Below are 24,805 nucleotides of genomic sequence, written 5' to 3' on the forward strand. Positions count from 1 at the left end.
TATTTGCCAGGACAACATTAATATAAGGACACTACGTGCATTACTAACAGCAATATCAAAAAAATCAAGCCGATTTATTTTGACTTTATTGTGCAACAGTTATCAAAGTGGTTTATATACGTATTTAACTATATAAAACAACATTGAAAACTGCGGAGAAAAAAGAGTGCTGATGACTGATATAGGGATATATTTTAATGTGAAAACAATATGGTTGCTAAAACGACACGAAAACAAACAATTATTTTATGACACATGTGACTTTAACACATACAGCATATATAAAATTCCACAAATGACTATGAGAGCTCCTGGACGTTTGAAAAGATGCGTTGAACAGAGTCCTAATTAAAGAATTTTGTGGGTTAAGAACAAACCTATATTCACTCAAAACCGGACTAAGATACAAGGATGTATGTGGATGATGAGTGTGAATACAATGAATTTAAACTTTGAGATGTATAAGGACGGCTTTTTTTTAGCCACAAAGGGAAATAAAATGAAGTAATAAATTCGTAAAATGTATGATACAAACATGACCTAAGTAAAATTGTCTATAAGTTCATTTTTGCTTATAACATATGAACGTTGCTTTTGTGCACCCAGTCAAATTCAAATGACATGGGAACACTAAGCGCAATCGGATTCTAATAACAGGGGAACAATAAACGCAATTAAAGTTTCCTTATTTATTTCGTCTCAAAGTATTTACACTCCATCTTTGTACATGATGTGTGATGAAGTCATTTTCAGAAGAGATTGTTTTCATTGGAATTTAGTCCTTGCTATAGAAGACGACCAAAAGGCGTGTACTCTTTCGAAGATGTTTGATTACAAAATTGCATGATCATCCACTCCTATTTGCCAAAATGTTTGCTCCTAAAAACTAGTTTGGTTAGCTGCTTTCTTGTTACATAATCAAGAGTGATACATTCATTAGAAACAAAGTATTTGTACCTTGGTAAATATCAACCAGTAACTCTAATCATCTGTTTAATTGATATATTACTTTGTCCTGTCACCTTTAGTATTCTAGGATACTACCTATTTTCATAACCATGTCACTCATAACCATGTCACTCATAACCATGTCACCAATAACCATGTCACTCATAACCATGTCACCAATAACCATGTCACTCATAACCATGTCACCAATAACCATGCCACTCATAACCATGTCACTCATAACCATGTCACTCATAACCATGTCACCAATAACCATGTCACTCATAACCATGTCACTCATAACCATGTCACTCATAACCATGTCACTCGCAACCATGCCACTCATAACCATGTCACCAATAACCATGTCACTCAAAACCATGCCACTCATAACCATGCCACTCGTAAGCATGTCACTCGTAACCATGTCACCAATAACCATGCCACTCATAAACATACCACTCGTAACCAAGTCACTCATGACCATGTCGCTCATAACAATATCAGTGATAATCATGCCTTTCAAAACCTTGTCGCTCATAACCATGCCACTCATAACCATGTCACTCATAACCATGCCACTCATAACCATGCCACTCATAACCATGTCACTCACAACCATGTCACCAATAACCATGCCACTCATAACCATGTCACTCATAACCATGTCACCAATAACCATGTCACTCATAACCATGTCACCAATAACCATGTCACTCATAAACATGCTACTCGTAACCAAGTCACTCATAACCATGTCGCTCATAACAATATTAGTGATAATCATGCCTTTCAAAACCTTGTCGCTGATAACCATGTCACTCGTAACCATGTCACTCATAACCATGTCACTCATAAACATGCTACTCGTAAAAAAGTCACTCATAACCATGTCGCTCATAGCAATATCAGTGATAATCATGCCTTTCAAAGCCTTGTCGCTCATAACCATGCCACTCATAACCATGCCACTCATAACCATGTCGCTCATAACCATGTCACTCATAACCATGCCACTCATAACCATGTCACTCATAACCATGTCACTCATAACCATGTCACCAATGACCATGTCACTCATAACCATGTCGCTCATAACCATGCCACTCATAACCATGCCACTCATAACCATGCCACTGATAACCATGTCACTCAAAACCATGTCACCAATAACCATGTCACTCATAACCATGTGACTCATCACCATGTCACCAATAACCATGCCACTCGTAATCAAGTCACTCATAACCATGTCGCTCATAACAATATCAGTGATAATCATGCCTTTCAAAACCTTGTCGCTCATAACCATGTCACTCACAACCATGTCACTCATAACCATGCCACTCATAACCATGTCACTTATAACCATGTCACCAATAACCATGTCACTCATAACCATGTCACCAATAACCATGCCACTCATAAACATACCACTCGTAACCAAGTCACTCATAACCATGTCGCTCATAACAATATCAGTGATAATCATGCCTTTCAAAACCTTGTCGCTCATAACCATGTCACTCATAACCATGTCACTCATAACCATGCCACTCGTAACAATGTCACTCGTAACCATGCCACTCATAACCATGCCACTCGTAACCATGTCACTCATAACCATGTCACCAATAACCATGCCACTCATAAACATACCACTCGTAACCAAGTCACTCATAACCATGGCGCTCAGAACAATATTAGTGATAATCATGCCTTTCAAAACCTTGTCGCTCATAACCATGTCACTCATAACCATGCCACTCATAACCATGTCACCAATAATCATGTCACTCATAACCATGTCACTCATAACCATGTCACTCGTAACCATGCCACTCATAACCACGTCACCAATAACCATGTCACTCATAACGATGTCACGAATAACCATGTCACTCATAAACATGCTACTCGTAACCAAGTCACTCATAACCATGTCGCTCATAACAATATCAGTGATAATCATGCCTTTCAAAACCTGGTCGCTGATAACCATGTCACTTGTAACCATGTCACTCATAACCATGTCACCAATAACCATGTCACTCATAACCATGTCACTCATAAACGTGCCACTCGTAAACAAGTCACTCATAACCATGTCGCTCATAACAATATCAGTGATAATCATGCCTTTCAAAACCTTGTCGCTCATAACCATGCCACTATAACCATGCCACTCATAACCATGTCGCTCATAACCATGTCACTCATAACCATGCCACTCATAACCATGTCACTCATAACCATGTCACTCATAACCATGCCACTCATAACCATGTCACTCATAACCATGTCACCAATGACCATGTCACTCATAACCATGTCGCTCATAACCATGTCACTCATAATCATGTCACTCATAACCATGTCACTCATAACCATGCCACTCATAACCATGTCACTCATAACCATGTCACCAATGACCATGTCACTCATAATCATGTCACTCATAACCATGCCACTCATAACCATGGAACTCATAACCATGTCACTCAAAACCATGTCACCAATAACCATGTCACTCATAACCATGTGACTCATAACCATGTCACCAATAACCATGCCACTCGTAACCAAGTCACTCATAACCATGTCGCTCATAACAATATCAGTGATAATCATACCTTTCAAAACCTTGTCGCTCATAACCATGTCACTCATAACCATGTCACTCATAACCGCCACTCATAACCATGCCACTCATAACCATGTCACCAATAACCATGTCACTCATAACCATGTCACTCGTAACCATGCCACTCATAACCATGTCACCAATAACAATGTCACTCATAACCATGCCACTCATAACCATGTCACTCATCACCATGTCACCAATAACCATGTCACTCATAACCATGTCACCAATAACCATGCCACTCATAAACATGCCACTAGTAACCAAGTCACTCATAACCATGACGCTTATAACAATATCAGTGATAATCATGCCTTTCAAAACCTTGTCGCTCATAACCATGTCACTCATAACCATGTCACTCATAACCATGCCACTCGTAACCATGTCACTCGTAACCATGCCACTCATAACCATGCCACTCATAACCATGCCACTCGTAACCATGTCACTCATAACCATGTCACCAATAACCATGCCACTCATAAACATGCCACTCGTAACCAAGTCACTCATAACCATGTCGCTCATAACAATATCAGTGATAATCATGCCTTTCAAAACCTTGTCGCTCATAACCATGTCACTCATAACCATGCCACTCATAACCATGTCACTCATAACCATATCACTCATAACCATGTCACTCATAACCATGCCACCAATAACCATATCACTCATAACCATGCCACTCACAACCATGTCACTCATAACCATGTCACCAATAACCATGTCACTCATAACCATGTCACCAATAAGCATGCCACTCATAAACATGCCACTCGTAACCAAGTCACTCATAACCATGTAGCTCATAACAATATCAGTGATAATCATGCCTTTCAAAACCTTGTCGCTCATAACCATGTCACTCATAACCATGCCACTCGTAACCATGCCACTCATAACCATGCCACTCATAACCATGTCACCAATAACCATGTCACTCATAACCATGTCACCAATAACCATGCCACTCATAACCATGTCACTCATAACCATGTCACCAATAACCATGTCACTCATAACCATGTCACTCATAACCATGTGACCAATAACCATGTCACTCATAACCATGTCACTCATAACCATGTCACTCATAACCATGCCACTCATAACCATGCCACTCGTAACCATGTCACTCATAACCATGTCACCAATAACCATGCCACTCATAAACATGCCACTCGTAACCAAGTCACTCATAACCATGTCGCTCATAACAATATCAGTGATAATCATGCCTTTCAAAACCTTGTCGCTCATAACCACGTCACTCATTACCATGTCACTCATAACCATGCCACTCGTAACCATGCCACTCGTAACCATGTCACTCATAACCATGTCACCAATAACCATGCCACTCATAAACATACCACTCGTAACCAAGTCACTCATAACCATGTCGCTCAGAACAATATCTGTGATAATCATGCCTTTCAAAACCTTGTCGCTCATAACCACGTCACTCATTACCATGTCACTCATAACCATGCCACTCGTAACCATGCCACTCGTAACCATGTCACTCATAACCATGTCACCAATAACCATGCCACTCATAAACATACCACTCGTAACCAAGTCACTCATAACCATGTCGCTCATAACAATATCAGTGATAATCATGCCTTTCAAAACCTTGTCGCTCATAACCATGCCACTCATAACCATGCCACTCATAACCATGTCACTCATAACCATATTACTCATAACCATGTCACTCATAACCATGCCACCAATAACCATATCACTCATAACCATGCCACTCACAACCATGCCACTCATAACCGTGTCACCAATAACCATGTCACTCATAACCATGTCACCAATAACCATGCCACTCATAAACATGCCACTCGTAACCAAGTCACTCATAACCATGTAGCTCATAACAATATCAGTGATAATCATGCCTTTCAAAACCTTGTCGCTCATAACCATGTCACTCATAACCATGCCACTCGTAACCATGCCACTCATAACCATGCCACTCATAACCATGTCACCAATAACCATGTCACTCATAACCATGTCACCAATAACCATGCCACTCATAACCATGTCACTCATAACCATGTCACCAATAACCATGTCACTCATAACCATGTCATTCATAACCATGTCACCAATAACCATGTCACTCATAACCATGTCACTCATAACCATGTCACTCATAACCATGCCACTCATAACCATGCCACTCGTAACCATGTCACTCATAACCATGTCACCAATAACCATGCCACTCATAAACATGCCACTCGTAACCAAGTCACTCATAACCATGTCGCTCATAACAATATCAGTGATAATCATGCCTTTCAAAACCTTGTCGCTCATAACCACGTCACTCATTACCATGTCACTCATAACCATGCCACTCGTAACCATGCCACTCGTAACCATGTCACTCATAACCATGTCACCAATAACCATGCCACTCATAAACATACCACTCGTAACCAAGTCACTCATAACCATGTCGCTCAGAACAATATCTGTGATAATCATGCCTTTCAAAACCTTGTCGCTCATAACCACGTCACTCATTACCATGTCACTCATAACCATGCCACTCGTAACCATGCCACTCGTAACCATGTCACTCATAACCATGTCACCAATAACCATGCCACTCATAAACATACCACTCGTAACCAAGTCACTCATAACCATGTCGCTCATAACAATATCAGTGATAATCATGCCTTTCAAAACCTTGTCGCTCATAACCATGCCACTCATAACCATGCCACTCATAACCATGTCACTCATAACCATATCACACATAACCATGCCACTCATAACCATGTCACCAATAACCATGTCACTCATAACCATGTCACTCGTAACCATGCCACTCATAACCATGTCACTCATAACCATGTCACCAATAACCATGCCACTCATAACCATGTAACTCATAACCATGTCACCAATAACCATGCCACTCATAACCATGTCACCAATAACCATGCCACTCATAACCATGTCACTCATAACCATGTCACCAATAACCATTTCACTCATAACCATGTCACCAATAACCATGTCACTCATAAACATGCCACTCGTAACCATGTCGCTCATAACAATATCAGCGATAATCATGCCTTTCAAAACCTTGTCGCTGATAACCATGTCACTCATAACCATGTCACTCATAACCATGCCACTCGTAACCATGTCACTCGTAACCATGCCACTCATAACCATGTCACTCATAACCATGTCGCTCATAAAAATATCAGTGATAATCATGCCTTTCAAAACCTTGTCGCTCATAACCATGTCACTCATAACCATGTCACTCATAACCATGTCACTCATAAACATGTCACTCGTAACCATGCCACTCATAACCATCTCGCCAATAACGATGTCACTCATAACCATGTCACTCATAACCATGTCACTTGTAACCATGCCACTCATAACCATGTCACCAATAAGCATGCCACTCATAACCAAGTCACTCATAACCATGTCACTCATAACCATGTCACTCGTAACCATGCCACTGATAACCATGTCACCAATAACCATGCCACTCATAACCATGCCACTCATAACCATGTCACTCATAACCATGTCGCTCATAACCATGTCACTCATAACCATGTCACCAATAACCATGCCACTCATAACCATGTCACTCATAACCATGTCACCAATAACCATGTCACTCATAACCATGTCACCAATAACCATGTCACTCATAACCATATCACTCATAACCATGTCACTCATAACCATGTCACTCGTAACCATGCCACTCATAACCATGTCACCAATAACCATGCCACTCATAACCATGCCACTCATAACCATGTCACTCATAACCATGTCGCTCATAACCATGTCACTCATAACCATTTCACCAATAACCATGCCAGTCATAACCATGTCACTAATAACCATGTCACTCATAAACATGCCACTCGTAACCAAGTCAATCATAACCATGTCGCTCATAACAATATCAGTGATAATCATGCCTTTCAAAACCTTGTCGCTCATAACCATGCCACTCATAACCATGCCACTCATAACCATGCCACTCATAACCATGTCACTCATAACCATGTCACTCATAACCATGTCACTCATAACCATGTCACCAATAACCATGCCACTCATAACCATGTCACTCATAACCATGTCACCAATAACCATGTCACTCATAACCATGTCACTCATAAACATGCCACTCGTAAACAAGTCACTCATAACCATGTCGCTCATAACAATATCAGTGATAATCATGCCTTTCAAAACCTTGTCGCTGATAACCATGTCACTCATAACCATGCCACTCATAACCATGTCACCAATAACCATGCCACTCATAACAATGCCACTCATAACCATGCCACTCGTAACCATGTCACTCATAACCATGTCACCAATAACCATGCCACTCATAAACATACCACTCGTAACCAAGTCACTCATAACCGTGTCGCTCATATCAATATCAGTGATAATCATGCCTTTCAAAACCTTGTCGCTGATAACCATGTCACTCATAACCATGCCACTCATAACCATGTCACCAATAACCATGCCACTCATAACCATGCCACTCATAACCATGCCACTCGTAACCATGTCACTCATAAGCATGTCACCAATAACCATGCCACTCATAAACATACCACTCGTAACCAAGTCACTCATAACCATGTCGCTCATAACAATATCAGTGATAATCATGCCTTTCAAAACCTTGTCGCTGATAACCATGTCACTCGTAACCATGTGACTCATAACCATGTCACCAATAACCATGTCACTCATAACCATGTCACTCATAAACATGCCACTCGTAAACAAGTCACTCATAACCATGTCGCTCATAACAATATCAGTGATAATCATGCCTTTCAAAACCTTGTCGCTGATAACCATGTCACTCATAACCATGCCACTCATAACCATGTCACCAATAACCATGCCACTCATAACCATGCCACTCATAACCATGCCACTCGTAACCATGTCACTCATAACCATGTCACCAATAACCATGCCACTCATAAACATACCACTCGTAACCAAGTCACTCATAACCATGTCGCTCATAACAATATCAGTGATAATCATGCCTTTCAAAACCTTGTCGCTCATAACCATGTCACTCATAACCATGCCACTCATAACCATGTCGCTCATAACCATGTCACTCGTAACCATGCCGGGGCCCCGAGTGGCCGAGTGGTCTAAGGCGCTCTCCGTTACGGATCACTGCCATCTCACCTCTGTCTGTGTAGGTTCGAGTCTCAGATTCAGCCAATATGGGTATGTGAGAAAGCTTGCCAGTAGCTTCTCGAGGGTCGGTGGTTCTTTCCGGGGATTTCCCGGGTTCTTCCTCCACCTTTAATACTAGCCGCCATGTATAGCCTATCTTGTGCTGAAAAATGGCGTTAAACCCTACAACAACAACAACAACATAAACATGCCACTCGTAACCAAGTCACTAATAACCAGGTCGCTCATAACCATATCAGTGATAATCATGCCACTCAAAATCTTATCACTCGTAAAAGTGTCACTCATAACCATGTCACATGGTAATACAATACTCGGTAATAAAATGATGTAATCAACATTAACAGCATATTTTCCGACTACTTTTGAATCTGTCACAAAGTGTTGCAATTTTACTATGATCTTAGAATCTGTCACAAAGTGTTGCAATTTTACTATGATCTCTGCATCTGTGATGTAAATTTGCTGTGATAATATTCAAAGTTTTTTTAATTATTTATATCGTGTTATACTATCGAATGTCATTGATCGTCTGTTTTGTAGACAATGATTGCACATGGCAATAATATCCCCTGAGTAGTATATGGGGCCACCATAGCCTCAATGGCAATTAGCATTACAGACCCCCCCCCCCGGGCCACTATAGATTCAATGGAAATTTAACATGGAGAAAAATCGTGGGCCACTATAGCCTCAAGGGGAATTGAACATGGGAAATAGTCTTGGGCTACTCTAGCCTCAAGGGGAATTTAACATGGAGAAAAATCGTGGGCCACTCTAGCCTCAAGGGGAATTTAACATGGGAATAAATCGTGGGTCACTCTAGCGTCAAGGGGAATTGAATATGGAGAAAAATCGTGGGACTGTCTAGCGTCAAGGGAAATTGAACATGGTGGGATTGTCTAGGGACAATGATGGTAGAGGGTCAAACACAACAGAGACAGAGACAGACATACACTAGTACAAGCGTGAGATTTATATATAAAGCATTACCAAGACCTGAAATCTTGCTGGGGTGTTCAAAAATTTGCATAATTGTAATGATGCTATAAATAGCTATAATCAAGGAAATGCTCAACGACAAAATGGATGTGACTAAAAGTAACGCTAAAATGACGAAATTGTCCCAGAATTTAAAGGAAAATAAACATATCCCCGAAAATTAAGTTACACCGGTTTAGAATAAAATGGATAAAATTAGTAACTACTTACAAAATCAACTTGTGTGACGATCGTCGATAAACACCCATGTATCTATTTATAGCTATAATCAGCTAAAATTCCTATGAAATTCCACTATCTATTTATAGCTCCAACTTGTGGGTTATTCCTTTGGAAAATCCCACTATCTTTTGATAGCCTCAGCTTGAGTGACGTTCCTGTTTATGAACTCTAGTATATATGTATAGCTACAACCTGTGGAAATCACCAAGTCCATATTTATAGTCTCGGAATTTCCAGAACACTAGGGGATAAGTGTCAACAGTGTTGCAAGTGGCTGACCTGAATACACGCTACTGCAGGTAGGTAGGTAGAGTGTATCTGATAGGGATAAAGTGAGTTTTATAGGGACAAACAGAGACCAATACACACACCCACACACACACAACGTACGCGCGCAGACCTACACACACACACACACACACACACACACACACACACACACACACACACACACGCACACATACACACACAGAGGGAAGAGGAAAAAACAAACCCCAAATATACTATCAACACAGAAGGGAGATAATACAAACCCCAAATAAACTATCCACACAAACTTATGCAAACGCATACAAACCCCAAATATACTATCCACACAACGTCGCTAACGCATACAAACCCCAAATATGCTATCCACACTCGGGAGGAAGAAGAAAATAAAACAACCAAATATACGATCTACACAATGTACGCGAACACACACACACACACACACACACACACACACACACACACACATGGAAGAGGAAAAAACAAACCCCAAATAAACTATCCACACAAACGTACGCGAACGCATACAAACCACAAATATACTATCAACACAGAGTGAAGAAGAAAAAGTTTTTTGAAAGCACCTAAGCCCTCACCTGCAATGACCAACTCTGCCAAACACCTACACCCCACCCCACCACTCCCAACATTACAAAACCCATTTAACCCGTTATTTTATGGCATCAGTGTGTGATTTATGAAATATCAAGACACAAAATGATGGATGAATAGACTGACTATTGTTTACGGACTTGCATGCCTAAAGAGCGTGCGTGAAGGAAAACATCCTTCCATTTCAATTCTAACTGAAACATGATCCAGAAGGATAGAGAGAGGTGAAAGAGCACAATTTCATAACGTGTGAGTAAAAACAAAACACGCCATCCTTATTATACAATGTCAAGACCAAGAGACACTTACGTTTTCTTTCTGGTCTATTCTCTTTTAGAAGGTAGTATGAAATTTCACATCAGGGCCAACGCATCGGCTCACATTGTCAATTTTTTTCATTTCCATGTCTTTACTGGCACAAGTTCTTCATCATCTTCAATTTCTTCTTCTTCTTCTGAATCCCTCTTCTCTGTTTCGTCTTGTTTCTGTTTCTTCTCTTTTCTCGTAGGGTACTCTGAATTCCAGTGTCCTTTCTCCTGACAACGATATTAGGTATCTTGACTTTTGTCTCTCTTTCTTAGACGAAGCAGGTATTCTGGAGACAAATACCCACTTACCTTTGCAGATATAGCAAACTTCATTAGCACACACTTTCGTATGACTCTCATCAAATCAACGACCAAAAGAGTAAGTTTTGTTGCCACTTTCGCCTGTGAATTATGCTTTCGTATGACTTTTAGCAAATATTTGACCAGCAGGTCGATCTGTGCTGACTCTTCCATCTTCTTGATCGTTTGAGAGTGGAATGAATACTCTGACGCTAAGACACTCTCCTTATATACAGGGACCTGCTGCGTATGAAACCTAGTCAAATCTAATTTTGCAATAAGATGAAACGATTTCATTGAGGAAGTAAAAGGCAACGATGTACCGTATCGCTTCACACAAAACCTGAAGTGTTAGCTCAGATCCATGTCAGCGATTTCGAAGACGACATAACTGAGCTTTCATCAATGCTCTCCATTAATGCCACAAAACCACGAGTCCTGATTCACGCCAAAAGAAATTTCGTTCGGTCCATAAAAAATAGTATCACATCTGAGAAACGCAAAAACGAACTTCCAGAAAACTGAGAACGACGGCTTACACCTACAACGTGAAATGTATGAGTTCAAGTAGTGCGTAAAACTTAGTCAAATTAAATTTTTATAGTCAAGACGAAACGATCTCTTTTCGAAGAAGAAAGCAGACACCAATCGACAATGGCGATCCGTGTCACACAACACTTTTCAAAATGTATATGATCAGAGGTTTGTTCTAGCGATCTGCACGGTTAAATTAAATGTTGATGTATTTTGCAATAAGACGGACACAATTTCCATGGGATCGCCCATGGAACCATTGTTCGTGCATTAGTTTAATTTTTTAAAATATTTTTTTTTATATAAATCGCCTATAGGATAGACCCAGTAAAGCATGGCCATTCTCGTCACTGTGTGAATAGCTACTCAAGTCAATTCGAAGTGAACGCGGTAAGAAAATAAGTATAGCCAATGAAATGGCTTACAACGGGTGATGCTTTGTTTTGTTCTAGGACTGTGTGGCATAATAATCCCTATGTTCTTGCGTTGTTACCATTACAGTGCAGACAGACTGAAATGTAAACTTACAAGCCCTCTTTGTGTGTGTTGTACCATTTCTTCTTACCACATCAAAATACTGAGCGTCACAGTATTGGTTCGCGTTTTCAAGCTGACCATTTTTTTTTATATCTCACTTAAACATTTTAACATAAACGCTCACACTCACATCGGTAGAGTCAGAACAGACGTGTTACAGTATTGAGGGGCATGTTATCTTTTTTTTTTCTTCAAACTAATGAATTTGGGGTTTGCATGAAGTAAAGAGCCGAAAGTACAGTGAAACTCAAGGATGATGACCCAATCTGTCTGTCTATTGATGCGTGTATTTACTTAAGAAGAAATATGACCTCTAAAACACAAAGAGATACGGCAAGCATGATTAGAATGAGAATAACGATAATTTCCTTCACGCCCGTGTAATTTAGAGTTTCAATCCTCTTTGAAGACAAACTTGGTCTCCTTTTGTAGGGCTTGAAATAATAAAAAACCTGAAAAAATCTTAAGGACTTTGCTATAGATAATTTCATCAACAGACTAAACAACATAAATACCGTTACAACACTAGAAAGCCTTAAATCTTCTATCAAAAAGAAATGCATCAAAAAATTAAAGATTAACGATAACTAACCAATGAAACCGAATTTAACAAAGGCAGTGACATGTGAAGAAATGTCTCTCACTTTGGAAAGGTAGGCGAATGTACTCTGTCATGCACCATCAACTTGAAAAAAAATTATAAACAGAGAGAAACCTGAATTCAAAATTCAGTTGTTTTTTTCTTCAAAATTGTTTCGTTTCTTTTTTCTTTTTTTGGAACAAATCTAAGCACTAATATAGAGTGGAAAAGGGAAAATGCACATACAAGCTTTGATATTTCTGAAAAAATGAGGGGATATTCCTAACGTTCATAACCACCTATGGACTTGGACTTGTCTGTGACTTATCCACAAAACAAGATGTACATATTTCTGGTCAAGCTGCAAGTGTGTGCGTGCTTTTGAAAATGGTAAAAATGGGATATACAATTTTCTCGTGACACTTATAAAGTGAAGAGTCTGTGCAAGTGTCAAAAGCCAAAGTCATATAAGTTTTGTATTTTGTACGGCTTGTAAAGATTTCCACTTTAGAAAATGTGAAGTATCACAAGTTATTATCACAAACAGAAGTGGAACATAGGGGCTTGCAAGAAAGAAAATAACCCAGACAGTTGGTGTCATCAAGAGTGCTAGAGACGGTACCCGAACTTGCTTGCTTGCTTACTTGAATTAAAGTGATTTTCGCTCTAATGGAGCATATATCACTGGTTTAATAACGCACCGCGTGATTTTTAATTACTCCTGGGGAAGGAAAGAGAGCCTCATCTCCCAGGCTTTTATGTACTCACAGACTACTTTTAAATTTAGCCACTCAGGTGTAGGACTAACTAGTCCTTAACAACCTGACTGAAAGGCTTTAAATATGAGTGGGAATAGTCTCACCACACACTCATTTTTCTGTCCGAGCGTGGTAAAGGAGGAAAAAGGTGTTCAAAAAGACAGCCATGGGTGTTAAGTACTCAACAAAACGCTAGCCCGTACTTATTTCAAATCACGTCGTGTCACCAAAAAAGACGACGTGTACGACATCAAAGGCATTGTCAAACGCAGAAACCGTAAAGTGGGCAAACGACGTGTCAAAGAAGTCAAAGTACGTTGGAAAGGATATCCACCCAGTTTTGATTCTTGCATCGACGCTTCGCACTATAAAAAGAAGTGACCATCATGCCCTTTCACACAGATTCAGCTACTGCGATCACTCCTTCACCCAATTCTTCTCTGCAAGATTTACAAACACAACCCTTGTGGGTGTGGTATGGAGAACGTGTGCCTAAAACGCAAATCGTCTTTTTCTGCCAAATCTTCGTGGTGTATTGTGTCATCGGTGCAGCCATTGCCAATCTGAGTTTGCAACAAGGAGACAAACACTTGTGGACCATTGTATTGAGCAGTTACATCGGTTACCTGCTTCCTAATCCCTCCCTGAAATTCTCCTCGAACGGGAACAACGGGAACCTTGTGTCCAGTGTCAGTGCCAGTCACCACTCCAACAACGAACCCCATTTTGGACGGAGACACTCCTCTAACTACCAGTATCGCCTCGGAGAGCCACAAAACTCTGGAATTATGAGCAATAACAACCAATTTTACTTAACCTTACCCAGTGACAGTTCCATGGAGTTGTTTCCCAAGAACACGTTGTGCTGTTACACGGTCAAAGTACCTCAGACCATCCAGTTAGATCGCGAAGCCCATTGGGAAGTGGCTTTAGTGGAAATCATTCACCCAACACAAATCAAAAACATCACCGAAAAGCAAAACACTTTCGAGGTGGAAATCCTGAATGCACAATTGGAGGAAGAAATCAACAAAATCGGGTTTTTAGGGGACACAAGACCAGCCAGCAATCCAGCCTTCATTATCTACACCTTGAAAATTCCTTCAGGTTATTATTTTAGTGGTGAACATTTGGTGGACACTATTGCGGACAGGTTCAACTTAGCCTTTGGCAAAGTACTGAACAGAGCCAAAAAAAGTGTGAAGATTGAGTACCATAAAGTGGCTCATCGTCTCGTGATCAAATTTCAAGATACGGACACATTGACCTTCAGGTTCAATGGTAGATTGTTTGAAATTTTGGGTGGACATGTAGAAATGGTCGCAAACAATATGAGCCCCAAGATCAAAAGTAATATGGATTTTTACAGAGCTTTTGGAAACCCGGTAGAACTGAACCAAGGACTTAATTTGATCTTTGTGTATTCCGATGTGGTGGAGTACAACGTGGTGGGACACACCTCTGTTCCGTTACTGCGTGTCATTCCTTTCAAAGTGGATAGTACCACAAACAATGACCAGGAAGGTACAAACACCTATCACGTACACCGTGAATTTGTACATCCTCACTATTTGCCCGTCAGTAAGTCGTATTTAGACACTGTCAACATTGCTATAAAAGGAAATCTGGGACAAAATATTCCATTCTCCAAAGGGAAAGTTACAGTGAAACTCCATTTTCGAAAACGGTTCTCTAACGAATTGTAAGTCAAGACAGCGAGGAGGGACATTTTCACCCTGTAAAATCCGGCCAGATGCGTGTGGAATTTCAGTTTGCAGAAAATCTACCGCAGATAATACGGTGAACGTCATCCTGTATGCTGAATTGGACAATACGATATAAACCAACAGTTTGAGAGAAGTCATTCTAGACTATTAGAAGTCATGGAAGACTTTTATCAATGTTTGTATAGTAGGGATTCTTTGGACATGGAATGTGAAGATCCTGAGGAAGGAGAACCCCAAGACAAAGACGAAGAAGTCATCATGATGAAGTCTAGATGGCCAGAACAAGAATCACATTTAGTTTCCAGTTATGCTATAGTCTTGACAGAAAAAAATTAAGGAATTGATCAAGAAAGATTGCTATGGATGTCATAACGATCATCCCAGTCAAATTCAACACGATCAATGCCTGATGCTGAGTCAAGAAGAAAAATTGGACGAGTATCTGGACGATGCTTGGAGTCTCATCTCGGACGAAGACGTGTTGCATCAGTGGTATAAAGACTTGCGTGAACATTCTTGTCCACCATTAACCACTCAAGAGATCCATCGTATCGAAGCTCTCCTGAATCAAAGTGAGGAGACGAAACGAAGAAACGGTTATTTGTCAGACATTTTCAAGCAAAAAGTCAGGATCGAACTGATGACTTATTATTACCTGTGAAGAAGAAGAAGAAAACACACAAAACAATGGATACCTGGGAACTTTATTACCTTTTGAACCACAGTTCGTACACGGCTTCTTGGAATCCTGTCGTCTGTGCTAAAGATGAACTCCCTCATCGCAAACCTCAAGACCATCAAGCTTATGTGATCAACACGGACGAAAGTCATCTCCCAGGAACCCACTGGGTAGCCGTTTACTTTCCTAAAGAAGGATGTGTGGAATATTTCGATTCGTACGGATTGCCCCCTTTGGAAGACGATATCATCGACTTTATGAGAAGAAATGCTCAGACCACCCGATTCAATAATGTGAAAGTACAAGGCACAGATTCGTTGGTGTGTGGACAATATTGTGTGTATTTTCTGCATCATCGCAGCCTGGGCTATTCCTTAGAACATTTAGTGACTCATTTTGATCCTCGTTCTTCTTCTAGAAACGATGTGAAGGTAGATCGATGGTTTTGTTACCATTATGCTTATCTTTTGTCTCAAGCTAGGAAACGTAGTGTCCATCAATGGCCTAATGATTTCCAACAGTGGAAATCACAATTTCATTCACAACGTTGTCAGCCCTGTTTAAAGTAGAGTGTGAATTGAAAAAAAATGTTTGGTATTTGAAAAAAAAATGTTTGATGTTATATTGTTGGATTATTGTTAAAAAAAATCTTAGAGTTGTTTGTAGTATGAATAATAAAAATGTTGTGTTTTGAAGAAAAAAATGGCTTTGTGGTTTGTTTGGCTATAGGAATCTTGATTCATGCTCTTTGACTTCTCTCTATCCCTCCCATAACACTATTTGAACGTTCGGGCTCGAAAACCGTGTAGTAATGTTTTCCTTCACGTCCGCGCTTTGACTTTAAGAACCGGGGAAGTTTCCAGTCTGCCCATCCATTGTTAACTCATCCTCCTACGAAGATGTGCTCAAGATTAGCCAAGTTGAACGAAGCCTATGTGAATTTGCATAGGGTCATGACAAGTCTGATACTGAGACCTGAAGAGATAGACAATATCATAATGTTGAAAGTCATTGAAGACCTGAAAGAAGAGATCTTCAAGGAGGAATTCAAGAAGGAGAAAGAAGAATGGATGGAGAAGTACAGACTTTATAAACAGCAGAGAGAGCAGCAACAGCAGGAGCATGAACCTGACAGAGGCTTTGTCAACAGTTGTATCGACACCAAAGAGTTCTTCTTCTCTTTCCGAAGAAGCAGACCTTATCCTGTGAGAAAGCCTGTAGTCAGAGGAGGCCGCATTCTTATAACCTAAGCGATCGCCATAGCTTCAAGTTCCAAAAAAAATTTCAGGGCTACCCCATACTCTCGAAAAGAAATAACATTCCATTGCCTATGATATGTTAGTCAGTTAGAAGAAAAAATACAGAACTGAGTCTATCATCACATGATTTCTTTATCTTGGTTAGAAAGTGCGACTCTAAGTCCTTCGTTTCCGTCGCTTATCAAAATTTTAAAAATAGTAATGTTCTGTAAAAAAGTGAGTGAGTGTTTCTTTTAGGTTTGTGCGTTTTTTTTTTGTTGGTGATAATATGGATAAAGTAAGTTCGGGTACAACGAAATTAAAAGAATTAGGCCCAGAACTCGGTGTGGAGGGAAGAAATATACGCAACAGTAGCGGGAGCAAGAAATGCAGACCTAGCCAGTTAGCACTCCACCCACCTCGAGAACACAAAATAACATCTAGTCAACAGCCGACTATACCTAACAAACAACCTGCCCCGGAAAGAGTGGTGGCAAAACAAAGGGCCAATTATGTTAGACAAACGGTATGGCAAACTCAAATGTAATTATCGGAGGCACTACGTTCTTTTCTGGGGCCCCGAATGGCCGAGTGGTCTAAAGCGCTCTCCGTTACGGATCACTGTCATCTCACCTTTGTCTGCGTGGGTTCGAGTCTCGGATTCGGCTAATGTGGGTATGTGAGAAAGCTTGCCAGTAGCTTCTCGTGGGTCGGTGGTTCTTTCCGGGTTTTTCCCGGGTTCTTCCTCTACCATTAATACTGGCCACCATGTATAGCCTATCGCGTGCTGAAAAATGGCGTTAAACCCTACAACAACAACAACGTTCTTTTCTCACTCCGATACTACAGGCAATCTCAGCTGAAAGAACAACCACAACAACAATAAAAGCGACAGACACCATAGCAGCGGATTTGAAACTATCTACCACAACTAAAGAATTAGTATCAGAACCAGAAGAGGAAATTGACGCGGTTGAGGAGGAAGAGGTGGACGCTGACCCTCGTTGAGAAGTACACCGAAATGGGACTAGATCAAGCATTGTATGACGTCAACAAAGCAGGGCAGTTTATTAGAGCCATACAATACGTTGCCTACAAATCTCTAGACACCTTTAAACCAAGACCTTCGCAATGGGGATTAGGGTCAGAGTTCTTCCCCAATTCTACAGACAAACCTACACTGGATACCCCCTCAGTCAACTGGTTGAAGCCGCTGCTTACATTGCCGCCCATCATGGCTACGCATTTCCTGATATCAAGAATCATGAGACTAGGAGTGCGGGAAAGAACGTGAAAGCAAAAGAGAGACGTGTTACCTTTCAATAGAAAAAACAACCTTTTTTAGGGCTCCAAAAGATTGCTTTTTATTAAATAGGGAACCATATTTGGGATGGTATCCCTCCTTGACTAAACTCTTCTCGAAACAAACTTGACCCATTGGAACACCGCAACAAACTTAACTTTTTAAACCTAACAGTGACCAAACTGGTATATGTCTCTTAGACATAACAATTTAAATAAGATCAGTATGGCTATTGTTATGTACACTAAGTACTAATATTAGATAGATATGTTAGGAAGTAGGAAATTTAACAGACTCGTTAGATTTGAACTAATTGCACAAGTGGTTAACACATTATTGGTACTTTTTACTGTCCATTAGCAAAAACGGGACTTGATTTGAATTAAGTACGGGCTAGCGTTTTGTTGAGTACTTAACACCCATGGCTGTCTTTTTGAACACCTTTTTCCTCCTTTACCACGCTCGGACAGAAAAATGAGTGTGTGGTGAGACTATTCCCACTCATATTTAAAGCCTTTCAGTCAGGTTGTTAAGGACTAGTTAGTCCTACACCTGAGTGGCTAAATTTAAAAGTAGTCTGTGAGTACATAAAAGCCTGGGAGATGAGGCTCTCTTTCCTTCCCCAGGAGTAATTAAAAATCACGCGGTGCGTTATTAAACCAGTGATATATGCTCCATTAGAGCGAAAATCACTTTAATTCAAGTAAGCAAGCAAGCAAGTTCGGGTACCGTCTCTAGCACTCTTGATGACACCAACTGTCTGGGTTATTTTCTTTCTTGCAAGCCCCTATGTTCCACTTCTGTTTGTGATAATAACTTGTGATACTTCACATTTTCTAAAGTGGAAATCTTTACAAGCCGTACAAAATACAAAACTTATATGACTTTGGCTTTTGACACTTGCACAGACTCTTCACTTTATAAGTGTCACGAGAAAATTGTATATCCCATTTTTACCATTTTCAAAAGCACGCACACACTTGCAGCTTGACCAGAAATATGTACATCTTGTTTTGTGGATAAGTCACAGACAAGTCCAAGTCCATAGGTCGTTATGAACGTTAGAAATATCCCCTCATTTTTTCAGAAATATCAAAGCTTGTATGTGCATTTTCCCTTTTCCACTCTATATTAGTGCTTAGATTTGTTCCAAAAAAAGAAAAAAGAAACGAAACAATTTTGAAGAAAAAAAACAACTGAATTTTGAATTCAGGTTTCTCTCTGTTTATAATTTTTTTTCAAGTTGATGGTGCATGACAGAGTACATTCGCCTACCTTTCCAAAGTGAGAGACATTTCTTCACATGTCACTGCCTTTGTTAAATTCGGTTTCATTGGTTAGTTATCGTTAATCTTTAATTTTTTGATGCATTTCTTTTTGATAGAAGATTTAAGGCTTTCTAGTGTTGTAACGGTATTTATGTTGTTTAGTCTGTTGATGAAATTATCTATAGCAAAGTGCTTAAGATTTTTTTCAGGTTTTTTATTATTTCAAGCCCTACAAAAGGAGACCAAGATTGTCTTCAAAGAGGATTGAAACTCTAAATTACACGGGCGTGAAGGAAAACATCGTTATGCTCATTCTAATCATGCTTGCCGTATCTCTTTGTGTTTTAGAGGTCATATTTCTTCTTAAGTAAATACACGCATCAATAGACAGACAGATTGGGTCATCATCCTTGAGTTTCACTGTACTTTCGGTTCTTTACTTCATACAAACCCCAAATTCATTAGTTTGAAAAAAAAAAAAGATAACATGCCCCTCAATACTGTAACACGTCTGTTCTGACTCTACCGATGTGAGTGTGAGCGTTTATGTTAAAATGTTTAAGTGAGATATAAAAAAAAAAATGGTCAGCTTGAAAACGCGAACCAATACTGTGACGCTCAGTATTTTGATGTGGTAAGAAGAAATGGTACAACACACACAAAGAGGGCTTGTAAGTTTACATTTCAGTCTGTCTGCACTGTAATGGTAACAACGCAAGAACATAGGGATTATTATGCCACACAGTCCTAGAACAAAACAAAGCATCACCCGTTGTAAGCCATTTCATTGGCTATACTTATTTTCTTACCGCGTTCACTTCGAATTGACTTGAGTAGCTATTCACACAGTGACGAGAATGGCCATGCTTTACTGGGTCTATCCTATAGGCGATTTATATAAAAAAAAATATTTTAAAAAATTAAACTAATGCACGAACAATGGTTCCATGGGCGATCCCATGGAAATTGTGTCCGTCTTATTGCAAAATACATCAACATTTAATTTAACCGTGCAGATCGCTAGAACAAACCTCTGATCATATACATTTTGAAAAGTGTTGTGTGACACGGATCGCCATTGTCGATTGGTGTCTGCTTTCTTCTTCGAAAAGAGATCGTTTCGTCTTGACTATAAAAATTTAATTTGACTAAGTTTTACGCACTACTTGAACTCATACATTTCACGTTGTAGGTGTAAGCCGTCGTTCTCAGTTTTCTGGAAGTTCGTTTTTGCGTTTCTCAGATGTGATACTATTTTTTATGGACCGAACGAAATTTCTTTTGGCGTGAATCAGGACTCGTGGTTTTGTGGCATTAATGGAGAGCATTGATGAAAGCTCAGTTATGTCGTCTTCGAAATCGCTGACACGGATCTGAGCTAACACTTCAGGTTTTGTGTGAAGCGATACGGTACATCGTTGCCTTTTATTTCCTCAATGAAATCGTTTCATCTTATTGCAAAATTAGATTTGACTAGGTTTCATACGCAGCAGGTCCCTGTATATAAGGAGAGTGTCTTAGCGTCAGAGTATTCATTCCACTCTCAAACGATCAAGAAGATGGAAGAGTCAGCACAGATCGACCTGCTGGTCAAATATTTGCTAAAAGTCATACGAAAGCATAATTCACAGGCGAAAGTGGCAACAAAACTTACTCTTTTGGTCGTTGATTTGATGAGAGTCATACGAAAGTGTGTGCTAATGAAGTTTGCTATATCTGCAAAGGTAAGTGGGTATTTGTCTCCAGAATACCTGCTTCGTCTAAGAAAGAGAGACAAAAGTCAAGATACCTAATATCGTTGTCAGGAGAAAGGACACTGGAATTCAGAGTACCCTACGAGAAAAGAGAAGAAACAGAAACAAGACGAAACAGAGAAGAGGGATTCAGAAGAAGAAGAAGAAATTGAAGATGATGAAGAACTTGTGCCAGTAAAGACATGGAAATGAAAAAAATTGACAATGTGAGCCGATGCGTTGGCCCTGATGTGAAATTTCATACTACCTTCTAAAAGAGAATAGACCAGAAAGAAAACGTAAGTGTCTCTTGGTCTTGACATTGTATAATAAGGATGGCGTGTTTTGTTTTTACTCACACGTTATGAAATTGTGCTCTTTCACCTCTCTCTATCCTTCTGGATCATGTTTCAGTTAGAATTGAAATGGAAGGATGTTTTCCTTCACGCACGCTCTTTAGGCATGCAAGTCCGTAAACAATAGTCAGTCTATTCATCCATCATTTTGTGTCTTGATATTTCATAAATCACACACTGATGCCATAAAATAACGGGTTAAATGGGTTTTGTAATGTTGGGAGTGGTGGGGTGGGGTGTAGGTGTTTGGCAGAGTTGGTCATTGCAGGTGAGGGCTTAGGTGCTTTCAAAAAACTTTTTCTTCTTCACTCTGTGTTGATAGTATATTTGTGGTTTGTATGCGTTCGCGTACGTTTGTGTGGATAGTTTATTTGGGGCTTGTTTTTTCCTCTTCCATGTGTGTGTGTGTGTGTGTGTGTGTGTGTGTGTGTGTTCGCGTACGTTGTGTAGATCGTATATTTGGTTGTTTTTTTTTTCTTCTTCCTCCCGAGTGTGGATAGCATATTTGGGGTTTGTATGCGTTAGCGACGTTGTGTGGATAGTATATTTGGGGTTTGTATGTGTTCGCGTACGTTTGTGTGGATAGTTTATTTGGGGTTTGTATTATCTCCCTTCTGTGTTGATAGTATATTTGGGGTTTGTTTTTTCCTTTTACCTCTGTGTGTGTATGTGTGTGTGTGCGTATGTCTGCGCGCGTACGTTGTGTGTGTGTGTGGGTGTGTGTATTGGTCTCTGTTTGTCCCTATAAAACTCACTTTATCCCTATCAGATACACTCTACCTACCTACCTGCAGTAGCGTGTATTCAGGTCAGCCACTTGCAACACTGTTGACACTTATCCCCTAGTGTTCAGTACAGTGACGTCACTGACACTGGAAATTTCGAGACTATAAATATGGACTTGGAGATTTCCACAGGTTGTAGCTATACATATATACTAGAGTTCATAAACAGGAACGTCACTCAAGCTGAGGCTATAAAAAGATAGTGGGATTTTCCAAAGGAATAACCCACAAGTTGGAGCTATAAATAGATAGTGGAATTTCATAGGAATTTTAGCTGATTATAGCTATAAATAGATACATGGGTGTTTATCGACGATCGTCACACAAGTTGATTTTGTAAGTAGTTACTAATTTTATCCATTTTATTCTAAACCGGTGTAACTTAATTTTCGGGGATATGTTTATTTTCCTTTAAATTCTGGGACAATTTCGTCATTTTAGCGTTACTTTTAGTCACATCCATTTTGTCGTTGAGCATTTCCTTGATTATAGCTATTTATAGCATCATTACAATTATGCAAATTTTTGAACACCCCAGCAAGATTTCAGGTCTTGGTAATGCTTTATATATAAATCTCACGCTTGTACTAGTGTATGTCTGTCTCTGTCTCTGTTGTGTTTGACCCTCTACCATCATTGTCCCTAGACAATCCCACCATGTTCAATTTCCCTTGACGCTAGACAGTCCCACGATTTTTCTCCATATTCAATTCCCCTTGACGCTAGAGTGGCCCACGATTTATTCCCATGTTAAATTCTTCTTGAAGCTAGAGTGGCCCACGATTTATTCCCATGTTAAATTCCCCTTGAGGCTAGAGTGGCCCACGATTTTTCTCCATGTTAAATTCCCCTTGAGGCTAGAGTAGCCCAAGACTATTTCCCATGTTCAATTCCCCTTGACGTTATAGTGGCCCACGATTTTTCTCCATGTTAAATTTCCATTGAATCTATAGTGGCCCGGGGGGGGGGGTCTGTAATGCTAATTCCCACTGAGGCTATGGTGGCCCCATATACTGCTCCCCTGTCAGACCATTGCAATATTGGGGGAAGAGTACGTCCAGTCAAAACGTTCTTCATTGTCTGCCTTACAATTCATTCTATGATATGACTATATTCTTCAGCATTTACTGCTATCTGCTCCAGAGTTTTAACGTATATTATCAACAGATAACACAATAGCAGGTGTAGGTTCTTTGATGTACAGGTTTATATTCTTCTGACGCAATAAGGATCATGTATATATTTATTTTCTCTTACATATTATCTTTATCAAGGCTTACCTAAAATATAACACAACCGCCGTGTGCTCCCATTTTAAGATAAGACCAAAGGTATACAATCATTCTCTTGCTAAATTTTAGACTCAGTTCAAACCTTATCTCCGATTGCTTTGTCGTTTTACATCGATCATTCAAATTTGAGCGTTTCGAGTTGGGGTCGTTCGAGTTGGGGTCGTTGCTTGAGTATGATACCAATGGGTTTGTTTTGCACACTTCGTGACCAAATGATAAAATATAACCTTGAATCAGGCAAAACACAAAACCTGCTCAAGTCGTGCAGTGATAGGGCAAAACTCCCTGAAACGATCGAACTGAAACATACATTCGCAATTACACAGAATGACACAGACTCGAAAATCTTAATTAACAGGGACATTTTAAATGGTGTTAATCAAAATATTGTAAAAAAAAATGACGTCGGACTGAATTCCTCTTTTCCTC

The sequence above is a fragment of the Sinohyriopsis cumingii genome, chromosome 2 (genome assembly GCF_028554795.1).
Source record: "Sinohyriopsis cumingii isolate HCF-2022 chromosome 2, ASM2855479v2, whole genome shotgun sequence".
Lineage (NCBI taxonomy): Eukaryota > Metazoa > Mollusca > Bivalvia > Unionida > Unionidae > Sinohyriopsis > Sinohyriopsis cumingii.